This window comes from Arachis ipaensis, chromosome B7 (assembly GCF_059453495.1).
Source record: "Arachis ipaensis isolate K30076 ecotype BB chromosome B7, ASM5945349v1, whole genome shotgun sequence".
Lineage (NCBI taxonomy): Eukaryota > Viridiplantae > Streptophyta > Magnoliopsida > Fabales > Fabaceae > Arachis > Arachis ipaensis.
Window position 1 is genome coordinate 27,611,229 of NC_142442.1, and position 14,023 is coordinate 27,625,251.

The window sequence follows — 14,023 nt, forward strand, 5'->3', positions numbered from 1 at the left end:
ACCTATGATATCAATTGCCTAAGAATTAGTCATTCTTCAATTTTTACATAAGTGCTCATTTTCACAAATCTTCATTCCAATTCAAATTCAAACTATACCAATGCTAATTACAAGCCCCCTCTACTCTAAGTCATCAAGTTCCAATCAATTCAAGCCTAATTAAACAAATCATCTAACCAACTTTTCGCCTCTAAGTATTTTACTCAACAATCTAAAACCAACACACTGATCTCACATATACCACTGTCAAAATTCCTATCTCGGGCATTCCTTCATCAGTTTGTTCTTGGGAATTCATCGCCGAGTACCTCGCTCATGTCCATGAGACGCCATTCGAGTCCTGTCCACACCAAATAAGCGATATCAAAGTGATCAGTCTCAATATCTCAAGTTAAGTGCTTCAAATTACCAAAGGTACCCATGAACTTCATGATAGACGTATCAACTAGATACCCTAACTAGCACAGGCACAGACTCAGAATATGCATTAAAGTACAAGCAGTCCTTCCCTCAGGCTCACAAGGACGAACTGCTCTGATACCATAATGTAAGACCATAATATTCAAATCATTATACTCGAGTCATAAGTCAACGATAATAAGGTAGTACGACTCTCAAGATGGATTTTTAATACATAGATATATATAATTGAAGGGAGTATTAACGAAAAGCCTGAAAAGAGTGAAAATAAAATTGTGAAGTCATAACACTCACGTATCGACAAATAAAAGATAAAGCGTGAATCGAAAACGATATATAGATAATGTCATAAAGAAGAATAAGAAAAGGACAGAATGTAGATATATATAGCATAAGTAAATAGCCACTAGTCGCGGCTCGCGAAGTTTAGACTAGCTAGGGTACATAACAAAAGTAGTTTGACAACATTAGGTCCTACCTCTCCCATTTATATGCATAAAGGTCTCTATAGGCAAGTTCCAAAAGAGATTGATACATGATATAAGTTTTTCAAAATAAAGGTGGAGAGATTCTAAACAAAATATAAGTCAGAGAATACAAAGATCTTCACCATCTCTCATATGAACCACAGCTCACTCCTGAGTACCTGGACCTGCATCTGAAAAACAAGAGATATATATGGAATGAGAACTCCCGACCTATGGGTTTCCAGTATGGTAAAAGTGCCAAATAAATATGTAAATAAATATGTAAACCAAATCATTTTCTAACATAGAGTCATTTCTCAAAATAAGCTTGTAAATCAAGTTTCTAAAATGAAATCATTTTTTCGTATATTTTTACAAGAAATTGGCCAGCATCTCCTCTTAAAATTGGACTTCACCACCCTTGCGGGCTCCCTCAATTTCATAACTTCCCAATAATCAGCATATTTATCACCATACAATTATATTCTTTGTAAAATCATTTATAGATCTTCAAAGCTAATACTTTTAGTTAAAGAATTCATTTTTAAGAACTCAATTTGAAAATCCAAACTCAAATCTTTTCATAATTCAATAAACTTCCATTTCATAAATTACTCATTAGAATTTGATTCAGCAACCAATTAAAACGCTATTAAGTAGAAACCAAAACTTTCAAAAAGCATTCAATGATTTCAATCTCAAACAACCTTATAAGTATTAAACGAATTTTCAATTCAGACGCACATAATCATCATCATACTAACACCAAAATAAATTATCGTTCACTTTCACAACCAAAACCTCAATCAGAATCATAGCTAATCATTCACAGCCAAGAATCCAAATTCAATAACATTAAATTGTTAACATATTTGCAATTATCTACGATACTTTTAGGCATTCTTAAATTAAAACTTTTAATTTTAAAAATGAACCCCTACCTCGATTAGCCAAAATCACAAATTGAATACGACAGCCCCCATTTTGTTTTTAATTTCAGCAGTAGTGACAATCCTAATGCAACCAGGGACAGTGGCAGCTGCATCAACTGGAATAGCAGCAGCTTCAATTCTGCGGCGATGATGGTTGCAGCAAAATAGAGAATTCAAACTGAATAAGAATAAAAAACAAACAACCCTGGGAAATTTAAAACAGGGCATATACTAGAATCAAATCAGACTAAGCGTGACAGTGACAATAAAACGTCTAAATGGACCGTAATCAAGGAAAAGAGCAATCCAGAATTAAAGTAGCAATTTCAAATTCATCAACAGCAGCTCTAACAATTCCTTAATAGCATCAACACTATCACCTATGATAGTTTCAGCAGTAAACAGGGAAAGCAGAGTAGCAGTATTAAACAGAGATGTAGGTTTCCTTACTTAGAACAGAAGAAAGACAAAGGAACAAGATGGAAGCAAAGCAATGATTAAATAAGGCCTGACGGCAACGATTTTGACCCCACTTAGCGACAGCGGCGGCGGCGGATCTGAACGGCGCGAGAACGGACCTCGTCCTTCTCCTTGTCGCATTTCTGCTCCTCTTTCCCCTGCGTCTCTCTCTCGCATTTCACTTTCCTCTACCCTAATCGATGTCGACGGCGGTGATGAAAGCTTCGGCGGCACGTCAGTGGCGATGGAGGCACAGCAACGATGAGGCGTCCCCTCCTTCTCGTGTGACACTCCCTCTGGTTCTCCCTCTCTCAGCCGCGGCTCTTGCTCCTTCTCCAAGTGACTCGACGGCAGCGGCGGCACCAAGCCCCGCGGTGCCGTTGGTCCCTTTCTCTTCTCCCTGTCCTCTGTCTCTCTCCCTGTTCTCTGTTCCCCACTCGAGCTCCCTCTTCTCCCTTTTCTTTCCCTTTCTGCTTCTGTACGTGTGGGAAGCGAGAGTGAGGGACATGAGTGTGAGTGCGTTGGTGAGGCTAAGAGTGAGTGAAGCGAGTCTATGTGTGTATATCTGGGAAGAGGAAGGTAGTGGGTGAGGTGGTGGGTTAGTAAGGAGAAACTGAGCGTGGCTCAGTGAAGGGTGAACAGGTGGGGGGTATACGTGTGGGTGAATTGGGTAATGGAGTTAGGGTTGGTGAAATTAGGGTTTTGAATGGGAAATTTTGGGTTAGAGTAGAGTATTAATTTAAAACCGAATTTAATTAATATAATTAATTTTTAAGAGTATTATTTTATTTTTATTAAATTAAAAATTATTTTTAATTAAATACTTTTAATTTAAAATTATAGATAAACAAATAAATTTTTTTTTAGTTTATAATATTAATTAAAATTTTTAATTATTCAATTTAAATTATATAACACTTTTATTATTTTTAATTATTAAAAATTTAAATTTTTAATATAAAAATGCTTAATTATTTAAAAAATTTTATAAATTTTAATAGATTTTAAACTCATGATAAAATTGAATTTAATTACTTTTTAAAAAAATAATTTTTTAAATAGAATTATCAAATATAATAAATTATAAATAATTCAATATTTATTTTTTAAAAGAAAACTCGGGTTGTTATATCTTGCTTGTATTTGAAAAACTTGAAATAAGTATGTGTATATAATGTTATGTGAATATATATATCTTTGTGATTAAGTAGTTAAGAGTAAACTTTTCATTTTTATAATTAAGGTTTCGGTTCGTATTCGTAAAGACTCGATATTAAATAAAAATAATATAAAACAAAAACGGTTTAGAGGTAAGTGATGTTTGAACTTTTAGTATGATCATGAAATACTAAAAGTTAGTGTATTACGTTAGGCATAATAAAGTATAAAAGAAAATATTTTTACATCTTTAGACTTGATATATTTTACTATCTTTTTTTCAATGAACATAATCCCTTAATCAATGGTAATAGATTGAGGAATTTTAAATTTATGTACAATATGCTCCTTAATAAAATCAATTATCTTATTATGAGTTACTTCCCTTAAAAGAATAGCCTCTATTCAATTATCTTTGCACTAAAATACACTATGAGTAGGCTACTAATACTAAATAAAATAAAACACACACACATATTATGAAGATTATTTGTAAACTCAACAAACTCAAAACATCAATAATATTATAAATCTATTAATAATATATATTCTTATAAGGTACAGATCTATGAAGATTTATCAATATAAGAATAATGTGGATTAACTAAAATTTTATGTGTATTAAAATTCAATTAAATTTACATATATTTTACTCAAAACATTATTCATAAATTAATAATATTATTGATGTTTTGAGTTTGTTGAGTTTATATATATATATATATATTATGTTTTATTTCATTTAGTATTAGACTATTAGTAGCCTACTCATAGTATATTTTAGTGCAAAAATATCTAATAGAATTATTAATTTAGTTTAAAGAGATAAAAAAAATTAAATTTGTTATCACTCAAAAAAATTTTACTATATATCAAATAATATTTTTATTAGTTTTTATTTTATTGTGAAAATTATCTAGATCATAATATTAATAATATATCATAGGATTATTATTATTAATGTATTAACCGAATTTTAATATTTATTATTTATATATATTTAAAAATTATATTTAAAAATGATTCAAAAAAATGATATTTTTAAATTTGAATAATTTATTAATTACTTTGTACTTATTATACCATATATTCAATAATTTATTAAAAAAATATTAATATAATGAATAAAAAATTAAAAAAATATATTTAAAGAATAGGGACAAATAAACCCCTAACCAATTTGAATTTAGAGACAATTAGGCCCCTGTCCATTTTTGAACATGACACGTCAGCATTTTTCATTCAGAGTTGACGGAAAAACATCTACAGGGACCGCGTTGGGTCACGGAACAGGGACTGAAGTGGATCGTTTTTATGGTGAAGGGTCGTGTTGTCATTCTAAGAAATGGACAGGGACCGGGTTGGTAGTTCACTTAAAAATAATCAATACCAACAAAAATAAACTTATGACCTTGGTAGATGAATTTGCCCAATCAAATCTAAAGCACAACTTCTAAACGACCATGGTTTAATTATAACATGCAACTCTGATGCTAGAATATGAAGATTCCCATGCTTTTGACACTGATAAACCACAATTTTATGGTTTATTTTGGATTGAATTGAGTGAATTTTGTCAACTATTCACATGCTTATTCATATAAATTGCATGTTTTTAAGATTTCTTCCTAATTATGTGTTATGGTTAAAAACATGCTTCTTAGGCCTTAAAAATGCTAATTCTTAATCCTCTCTTATTACCATTCGATGTCGTGATGTGTTTGTTAAGTGATTTCAAGGTTTATAGGGCAGGAATGGCTGGGAGGATGGAAAGGAAGCATGCAAAAATGAGAGGAACACAAGAAATTGAAGATGTGAAAAGCTAGTCCTGACCCGTACGCGTGACTGATGCGTATGCGTGATCAGGTGTAGCAGTCAACCAACGCGTACGCATGACAAGTGGCACGTGCCTCAGAAAGAAAAAACGTTGGGGGCGATTTCTGAGCTGATTTTGGCCCAGTTTCAAGCCCAAGTTGAAGATAAGAGGCTGGGAGTGAAGAAGGATGACACACTACCACACAACAACATACATTCAATTAGTTTAGTTTTTAGATAGTTTTAGAATTCTAGAGAGAGAGGGGCTCTCTCTTCTCTCTAGGTTTTAGAGTTTCTTAGTTGAATTTTTTTCAGATCTAGGTTTCAATCTTGTTTCTATTTAGTTTTCTTTACTTTTTATTGTTCTAGTACCTTAGTTTACCCAACTTCTCTTGTTAATTCCTATATGTTGCTAATTTTATTTCATGAACTCTTTCGTTAATTTCAATTCCCTTTTTAATGTAATTTTTTGTTTTCATGTCTTTTGATATTTGTTTAGTTGTTATCATTGATTTCTTGCTTAGGTTAGTTATGACTTTTATTAATTCTTGCATTATATGATGTTTGCCTTTATTGCACTCTAGGTATTTGATGAAATGTTTCTTTTAGCTATGGATTAGATTTTTCTATTCTTGACTTGGGTTGGTAACTTGGGTGACCTTGAGTTACTAATGTCCAAGTGATTGATAATTTATTTCCATTGACACTAGTCTTCTACTAAATTAATTGGTGAGTTGGCTAGGACTTATGGATTAGGATTAATTAAACTCATTTGACTTTCCTCTAATTTTGGGGATGACAAAATGAGATTGATCCTTGCAATTATCATATTGTGGTTGGTAACAAGGATAGTGATCCTTAACCATCAACCCTTGTCAAGACCTTTTTACCATTTGAGTTTCCTTTCCTTTGTTAGTTAATTGTCATTTACTTTCTTATTATTTACATTTCTTGTCAATTGTTATCTCACCCCCGATATCCCTTATAGCCAATAATTGAGCACTCGACTGCAATTCTTAGGGAGAACAACCCGGGATTAATACGCCCGATTATTTTGATTTATATTGTGATAACCTTTCTAAACTTTGATTAAGGATTAATTGTTGGTTTAGAGTATGCTTACAACGAAATTCTATTGAGAAATTCTACGCAGACATTTATCCTCTATCAGACACTCTTCACATGATCTAGCATAATTCAGTACAATCTTCTTTTATTTATAACCCATCTCATTTTTTTCCTAACTGATGGGCTCCATAAATTCCCTCGTGCACATATGCAAGAGTTAAATGCGCCTCTTTCTCTCCAAACATGTCAAGAAATTTCCATCAATAGATTTCTCAAACAACATATCATTCATTAGAATATAACTCTGAGCTTTGCATTTAAGCTTTTTATTGATGTTGAGGATACAATTTTTTAAGTATTTCATAATTGGGACTCTCTAATCTCCTGGATCTAATTTTTGTCCTTATCAACTTCTCTAGTGTTGTAAACTTTATTTTTATATCTCGAAGAAATTTGAGTCAATTTATTTATTTTTTTATTTAACTTTTTTGGAACATGTCTCACAATAACATTGTCAAATTCACTCAACAACTTTATAGCCACGTTGAAATACTTTTATCAAATTTTTACTAACACACCTATACTCAAGTGACACTTGACAGACTACAAGTTGTGAATCCCAAAAAATTTTCACATTTTTACTCCCCTTTCTAATAATAATTCCAATCACATTATTACTTCCTCATACTTTGCTTCATTGTTGGAACACAAACAATTCAATTCAAAGAGGAATCTATTGGGTTCACCATTTGAAAAAATAATTAAAATTCCTATACAGGCGTTACGACTTTATTTTCCTTTTATTAGTTATTTAATATTGAGCCTCTACCCGTTAACTGGTCGATAGTTTTTAAGAAAAACGAAATTCCTTTTAGTTTGGTATATACTTCAAACTCAACTATGTCAGATAAACATATACTCACATAATTAATATTAATACATAATAATTATTCAACCTATCCCTCAATAAAAATACACTACTTTACAACATCAAGGACGAGGGGAAATAAACCCAGAAGCAACTAGCCAAAGAAGCCTTCTATTCGTCCATAGCTTTTCAATTAGTCATCCTGTCTGTACCTTTGAAATTTTTTTTAAAAACTTTGGGGTGAGAACAAAGCCACACGTTCTCAGTCTATTGAGAACGTGAACGCCGCAATAAACAGAGTAAATACAAATAGCTAATTCATATCATAAAAATAATTTCACTTAAAACAGTTTTAAATTTCTTTCTTTAAATCACGCTACTTAAACAAAATCCCAGTCACATTAACAATTCCTTATCCATAAACAACATTCCTAAATACATTATTAAGACTACAACACAAGTAAAATATCTACCAAGCACACAAGCAAATCACCAAAACAACAGCACAATCACAAATAAACAAAATAAAGCAAACACAATCAAATGTAAATGTGCAAACAAGATGATGCATGCCTATTCCTAGCGCAGGCCATGAGCTCATCGTCGGTTGTTTACCCCCAACCCAACGTTACTCGGAGTGAACCCCGAATATGGTTCCTTTACTGTGTCAGTTAGACACCTTGGCATCACGGTTACCCGTGTCAATTAGGCCTCATCATAATAACATTCCCATGTCAGTTAGAAACAGTGCTATCAGTTAGGCGAACATTCTCACATTAGCAATCTCAGGCTATCAATTAGGCGGGCACTTTCGCATTAGTAGTTTGGTACAAGGCCCGTTTAACATACAATTCTCATTTATTTATTTCATTCATTACTTCCCTTTTCCATTATGCCTCCACTTCACCTTACAGTTAAGTATACCTCCGCATCACCAAGAAGCTAAAAGTACCTCCACATCACCATGAAACTAGGCGTACCTCAGCATCACCTTTTAACTTTAAACGTATTCTAGGGATAACTTACACATCTTTGTTTAACTAAGTTCATATATTCTGCCAAATTTGGACATATCCTTTGGGTCTAAGCCAAGATTTATCACGTTTAGATTAGAATTGAATTAGATAGCCAACTTAATAAAATTTGCTGCTGCACTAAAGAGAATTCAGAAAAAATACAACAAGCAACCTTATTTTTTGATAAATTTGTAATAAATTCAATTCTAATCCATTAATTCTAACTTTTGGTGAGGATATACTTAACACTCATAAGTTTTAGGACAAACAAATTTCAAATCCATATCACCTCGTTTGGTTAATTAAAAGTCAGTTGGAAGTTCTGCTCTGTTACTTTAAATTAGTTCTGCATTTTTTGTGAACAGCCCAACTTCCAAGGGACATAACTAACTCTACAAAAAATAAATGGATATAAAATTTGTACTCACTTAAAATAGACTGATAGATCTTTAAAATACATTTGGAAACAACTCAAAATTCCAGATAAATGAAAAGTTATAATATCTGGAAGTTGGTACTATAGAACCAGAAAACCAAAAAATTCTATAGCAACCACTAAACTTCAAAAAATCATATCTTCCAAACCGCTTGGCAAAATTCCCTAAAATTTGTATGGAGTAATCTTGACTTATTAAAATTTGATAGAAAAATAAATTGGTTCGAAATAATGTCCTGATTACTCCCAATTTTTATTTTAAGTTGCTGTCCAAACTGTTTAAAAATTTCTACAGTAAGGCTTCTTAATTTTCACTAACCAAATTTAGTCCTCTAGGTTTCCAACTTATACCAATCAACCATTTCCATCACTCATCACCATATCTACTTAAATTATGTCATAACCCTACCCTGAAACCTCAGTTCCATATACCTATGAGAAATTTACATGCTTTATATAAGATAATCACACTTTTATAGCATTAGAAATCTGCACTAAGTAATTTTAATAACCCTTCATACCAAACTTTATATTCAAGCCTAAAATTCCTCTAAAATCACAATTCTAACTTTCTTTTGACTAACCAAAGTTGTCCAAGAACTCTTAATTCAATATACCAAAATTCCATATCATAGGTTAGGTGCAACGTAACCATATTATCACAACATCCATTCTTCAACATCTCATCTATAACAACATATCTCAAGTTATGATTCATCAAATGAATTTCCAGCAACCATAGCAAGATTCCATACATAAAATCATCATCAACAAGTACTAGCAGCAAGTATAATTTCAAAATACACAACATCGTCAATAATCACTACATTAAATCATTAAACCAATCACCAATTACAGCTATCATTCAACTCCATTCCAACAATTATTCACACCAAGCAACCATAAACCATTTGTAGTTACTCGTTTAATTTTATTGGCATTCATAAACATTTATTTTTAAAACAAATCCCCTACCTTAGTTAGTCAAAAACCATAAAATTAAGCGTGACTCCAGCTTCACTCTAACTTGCAGCAGCAACAACGGCTTTAAATCGAATCAGCAGCATTAGCGACATTAGCCGTACTAACAGCTTCCCACAACAGCAATGCCATTGAACAACTTGCAAAGGTATTGACATAACCCTAATGCAATAATGTCTCAAAATTCTCAATCAACCATGAAAATAGAACGGTAACAATGAGGGTTTTGGAACAAGGACAACTTACTAAAACTTGAAAAGAACAGAGGAATGGAGCGGCAGCAGTATTAGCTTCGTTTAGCACAAACAACCCTACGGCCACCACCACGGCAGCAGCGATTTCAGCACACAAGAGAGGAATCAGAAACAGAGACAAGGCTGAGCAACAAACGGAGACAATGGTTTCGGCGGCGGCGGCGGCGACTCCTGCCAGTGACGGCGACTGGGTGTGGCGGTGGTGACAGGATCGGCTTTCCTTCTCTCTCTCTTATCTTCGCGCACTTTCTCTCTCTCTTCGAAGCTTGACAGTGATGCATAGTGAGGCGCGACAGCGGCCCTAGCTCGATGGTGGCTGGACAGTGGCCGAGCACGACGGCTCCTCTTCCCCCTTGCGGTGTCTCTGGCTCGCGACGCACGCTCTCTCCCTCGACGGTGGCAGCAGTGACAATGTCTCCCTCTTCTTGTGTGGTGGCTCGGCGTCTTGATGGTGGTGGTGGTGCACGACGGTGGCTGGTGACAGCGCGATACCCTCCCTCTCTTGGATCTCTTCTCGTGCTCTCTCCTCACTTTCTGAATCTCTCGTTTCTCTGCTCTGTTCCTCTTCGCTCTCTTATTTCCTCTGTTAGTGTGTGTGTCATGTGTTTTTGTTTTGGACCTTTTGGTTGTGCTGTGTGTATATTTGGAAAGGGTTGGCAGTGGGTGGGTGAGTGACGGTGAGAAAGGGGAACGTGACCCATTGAAGAATAAACAGATGGTGGGGAAAGGCATACGTGTAGGCAAATTGGGTAATAGGATTAGGGCGGGTGAAATTAGGAATTAGGAATTTAAGGATTATAATAGAATACGAATTGAAAACCAAACTTAATTAATAAAATTAATTTTAAGAATACTACCTATTTTTTTTTAAATTATAAATTATTTTTAATTAAATACTCTATTTTAAAATTATAGTTAAATAAATTTTTCTTTGTTTATAAAATAAGTTCAAAATTAAATATTCAAAATACGGTATATAAAATTTTTATTATTTTTCAATTACTAGAACTTCAAATTATAATTAAAAAATTATTCGATTTTTATGTAAAAATCTCCAAAAATATAATCTTGATTAAATAGAATAAATCATAAAATAAATTACTATTTAATTTTCATAAATCCGGGATCTTACACCAACACTGCTCTTATGGCATAAACCGTCAAAATATAATTTCCAAGACACTTAGACAACAAAATACCAATAAATTTTTATCAATATTTGTACATGGATGGCCAACTAGAAAATCAGCAAGAACTTGTTCCTTAACAGCTTTTGCAAGAATAAAATGTAAAAAAATTCTGTCAAAGCTAACATCCATTTTTCTAGTCTACCATACAAGATCGAAAAAGATAACATATATTTAAGAACATCAAATTGAAAATTACATAAACATTCCTAGGAATTAAATAATACTTAAATTTAAGATAAGAAAAATATAAAGCTAAACAAAGTTTTTCAATTGGAGAATAACGACTCTCAAATCATTTAGCACACGACTTAAATAATAAATCACTCTTTCGTTGCCAGTCCTAATTTCTTGTGCCAGTATTTCGCTAATTGTTGCTTCTGAATATGACACATAAAGTTAATAGGAGAGTTGGTCAAGTATTTCTTAATATTGTGAAAAGCTTTTTGATGCTCTTATTTTCACCGAAGCTTTTCCTCTTTTTTTCAATTTGAACAAAAGTGCATAGACCTTGTTTTTCTTTTGACAGATTAGTAATAAACCTTTAGAGGTAATTGACCTTCTCTAGAAATACTTGCAGTTGTTTTTTTTTTAAATTAGAGGAGGAGCTTCTAAGATAACTTTTGTCTTGTTCTTGTAAATTTTAATATCTTTTTTTTACACCAAAAAATCAAGAAAATTCTCTGCAGTAAAACCAAAGACACATTTTAAGTCATTCATTTTCAATTTATGTATTAAACACTCTTTTTTAAGTTTTTTAGATGCCTTTTTCTAGTATTTGATTAACAACTACATCATCAACATAGATTTTCATAACATTTCTAATAAAATTATGAAAAATTTTATTCATAGCTGTTTGATAGGTTGCACTAGCATTTTTTAGTCCAAATGAAATCACAATCTATTCAAAAGTTTCTAAAACACCTGCACACCTAAATGCTATTTTTGACACATCTTCTTCAACTATGTATATTTGATTATAGTCTAAATGCTCATTTATAAGACTTAAAATCTCATGATTGGCAACAGAGTCTATTAACAAATCAGCTATATGCATTAGATATTCATCTTTTGGTGTGAAAAAATTTAACTCTAAAATCAATACAATCCCTCAATTTTTATCCATTTTCATAACAGCAATAATATTATAAATTTAGTTGACATACCTTGTTGCTCTTATAAATTTAGCCTCAAGAAGCCTTTCAATCTTTTTTTGATCTTCTGCACGACTTCAGATGACAAATCTTCTTAGTGGTTGCTTGACAGGTTTGACATTGGCTTTTAGTGGCCACTGATATTCTACTAATTCAGAACTCAAACCTAGCATCTTTGCATAATCCCATACAAAATAGTCACAATATTTTTTTAATATCTCTCCCACTTCTTTTTTTGAAATCATCAGACAACATCTTGCTCACATATGTTGGTCTGGGATGATTACCATTATCAATATCTACCTTTTTCAAAGGATTCTATACCTTAACTTTCTTAACATTGTCAATTCTATTTTTTTCAAAACCTAAAGGACTATCATCATGTAGACAATCATAAGGTACATTATCAACACACCCTTCTCTATCAACCATATAGATTAACAGTCGAGCCAGCTAGCTTGTCAAACTTATCATCAAAGTCTCTCTTGAGGCCAAATCTGTTCTAATCTTAGGGACCGAAATGAAACTATTCATATTTATTTTATACATCTCAATTTCTATAGGATCAAGTGCCTTAGCGTTAGCAGTCAGAGGCTTTACTCCAGATACATCCTTAACTCTACATGCATTTTATCATAGTAACAAGTACTGTTGTCAGCAAGAACTTCCTCAACTCTCCCGTTCTCATTCCAAACAATTAACTTTTGATGTAGAGTGAATGGAATAACACCCGTCCATGGATCCATTCATGTCTCAAAAGCAAATTAAAACCCGCCTTAGAAGGAACATCAACAAACAGAGTTGGTCTATTGATAGAACCAACCTCAATTAACAACAGTATCACACTTCTGACAGAAGAACTCCTACCCTTGAAATCTGTAACTCCAATACTACTTCTGATCAAATCTTTTTCAATCTTTTCAAACTTTTTCATCATTCTTTTAGGCATGAGATTGACAGCAGCTCTCCTATCTACTAGAATCTTATTCACTACTTTTTCAATAACAAGAGCTTTAATATGATTGGGCACAAATGCTCCTTGTCATTTTCAGTAGGTTTTTCAAACAATCTCTCATAACACATATTATCATCTAGTAATAAGTATTCACTCCTAAGATAAACATCATAACAATAATTTTCTAATGACTCCACTTTCTGAACTTAACTATACACTTCAAGCAGTATTGATACCACAACTATAAATTGGTTGACACTAAATATCGCATCTAAACTGTCATTAAAACCAGTGTCAAAATTATTGGTAATTAAATATTCATCTTTTTTCCTCTTGTATTCAACCATTGCCTTTTTTCGGTCAAATCATTTTTTTATTTTTAGTACATTCACGGTGAGTAGAAGAATTTTCTGTTTCTATAGATTTGGCTATAGCTGCCAAAGGAAACAAATTTTTGCCATCCCCTTGTATAGATCTAAAGAAATATACTTAGGTATGTTTTCTCTTTGTTCAAAAGTCATAAGAGGAGAATACTTAAAATATTCTGACAATTTGGCCAAGGAAAATAACAAGAAACCTTCAACATATTAGGATTATAACAAGAATAAATTAGTTTTAAGAGAACAAGTATATTTTTTAGAATGTATACACTACCTCCATCTTGTGCATAATTTAAATTTCATAACTAAGACTCATATATAGTATCTAGAATTAAAATGTCTAGGTCTCATTCACTTTTTTTTTCTTAGCAAGGTGGTAGGTTGATTATGCACATTTTTTTTATATTCTGGACCCATTTGTTGTTTGAAATTTTCGTAAGAAAGACTTTGTCTTTTGAGAAAAATCATCAAAT

General features: G+C 32.5%; 1 long non-coding RNA gene across 1 annotated transcript; it reads right to left on the bottom strand.

Moving 5' to 3' along the window:
• Nucleotides 1-787: 787 nt before the first annotated feature.
• LOC148550661 (uncharacterized) lies at nucleotides 788-2,922 on the bottom strand. Its single transcript, XR_015892193.1, has 3 exons — nucleotides 2,270-2,922; nucleotides 1,829-1,958; nucleotides 788-1,078 (listed from the first exon to the last, which is right to left on the bottom strand). It is a non-coding gene; the product is annotated as an uncharacterized LOC148550661 (long non-coding RNA).
• Nucleotides 2,923-14,023: the final 11,101 nt, after the last annotated feature.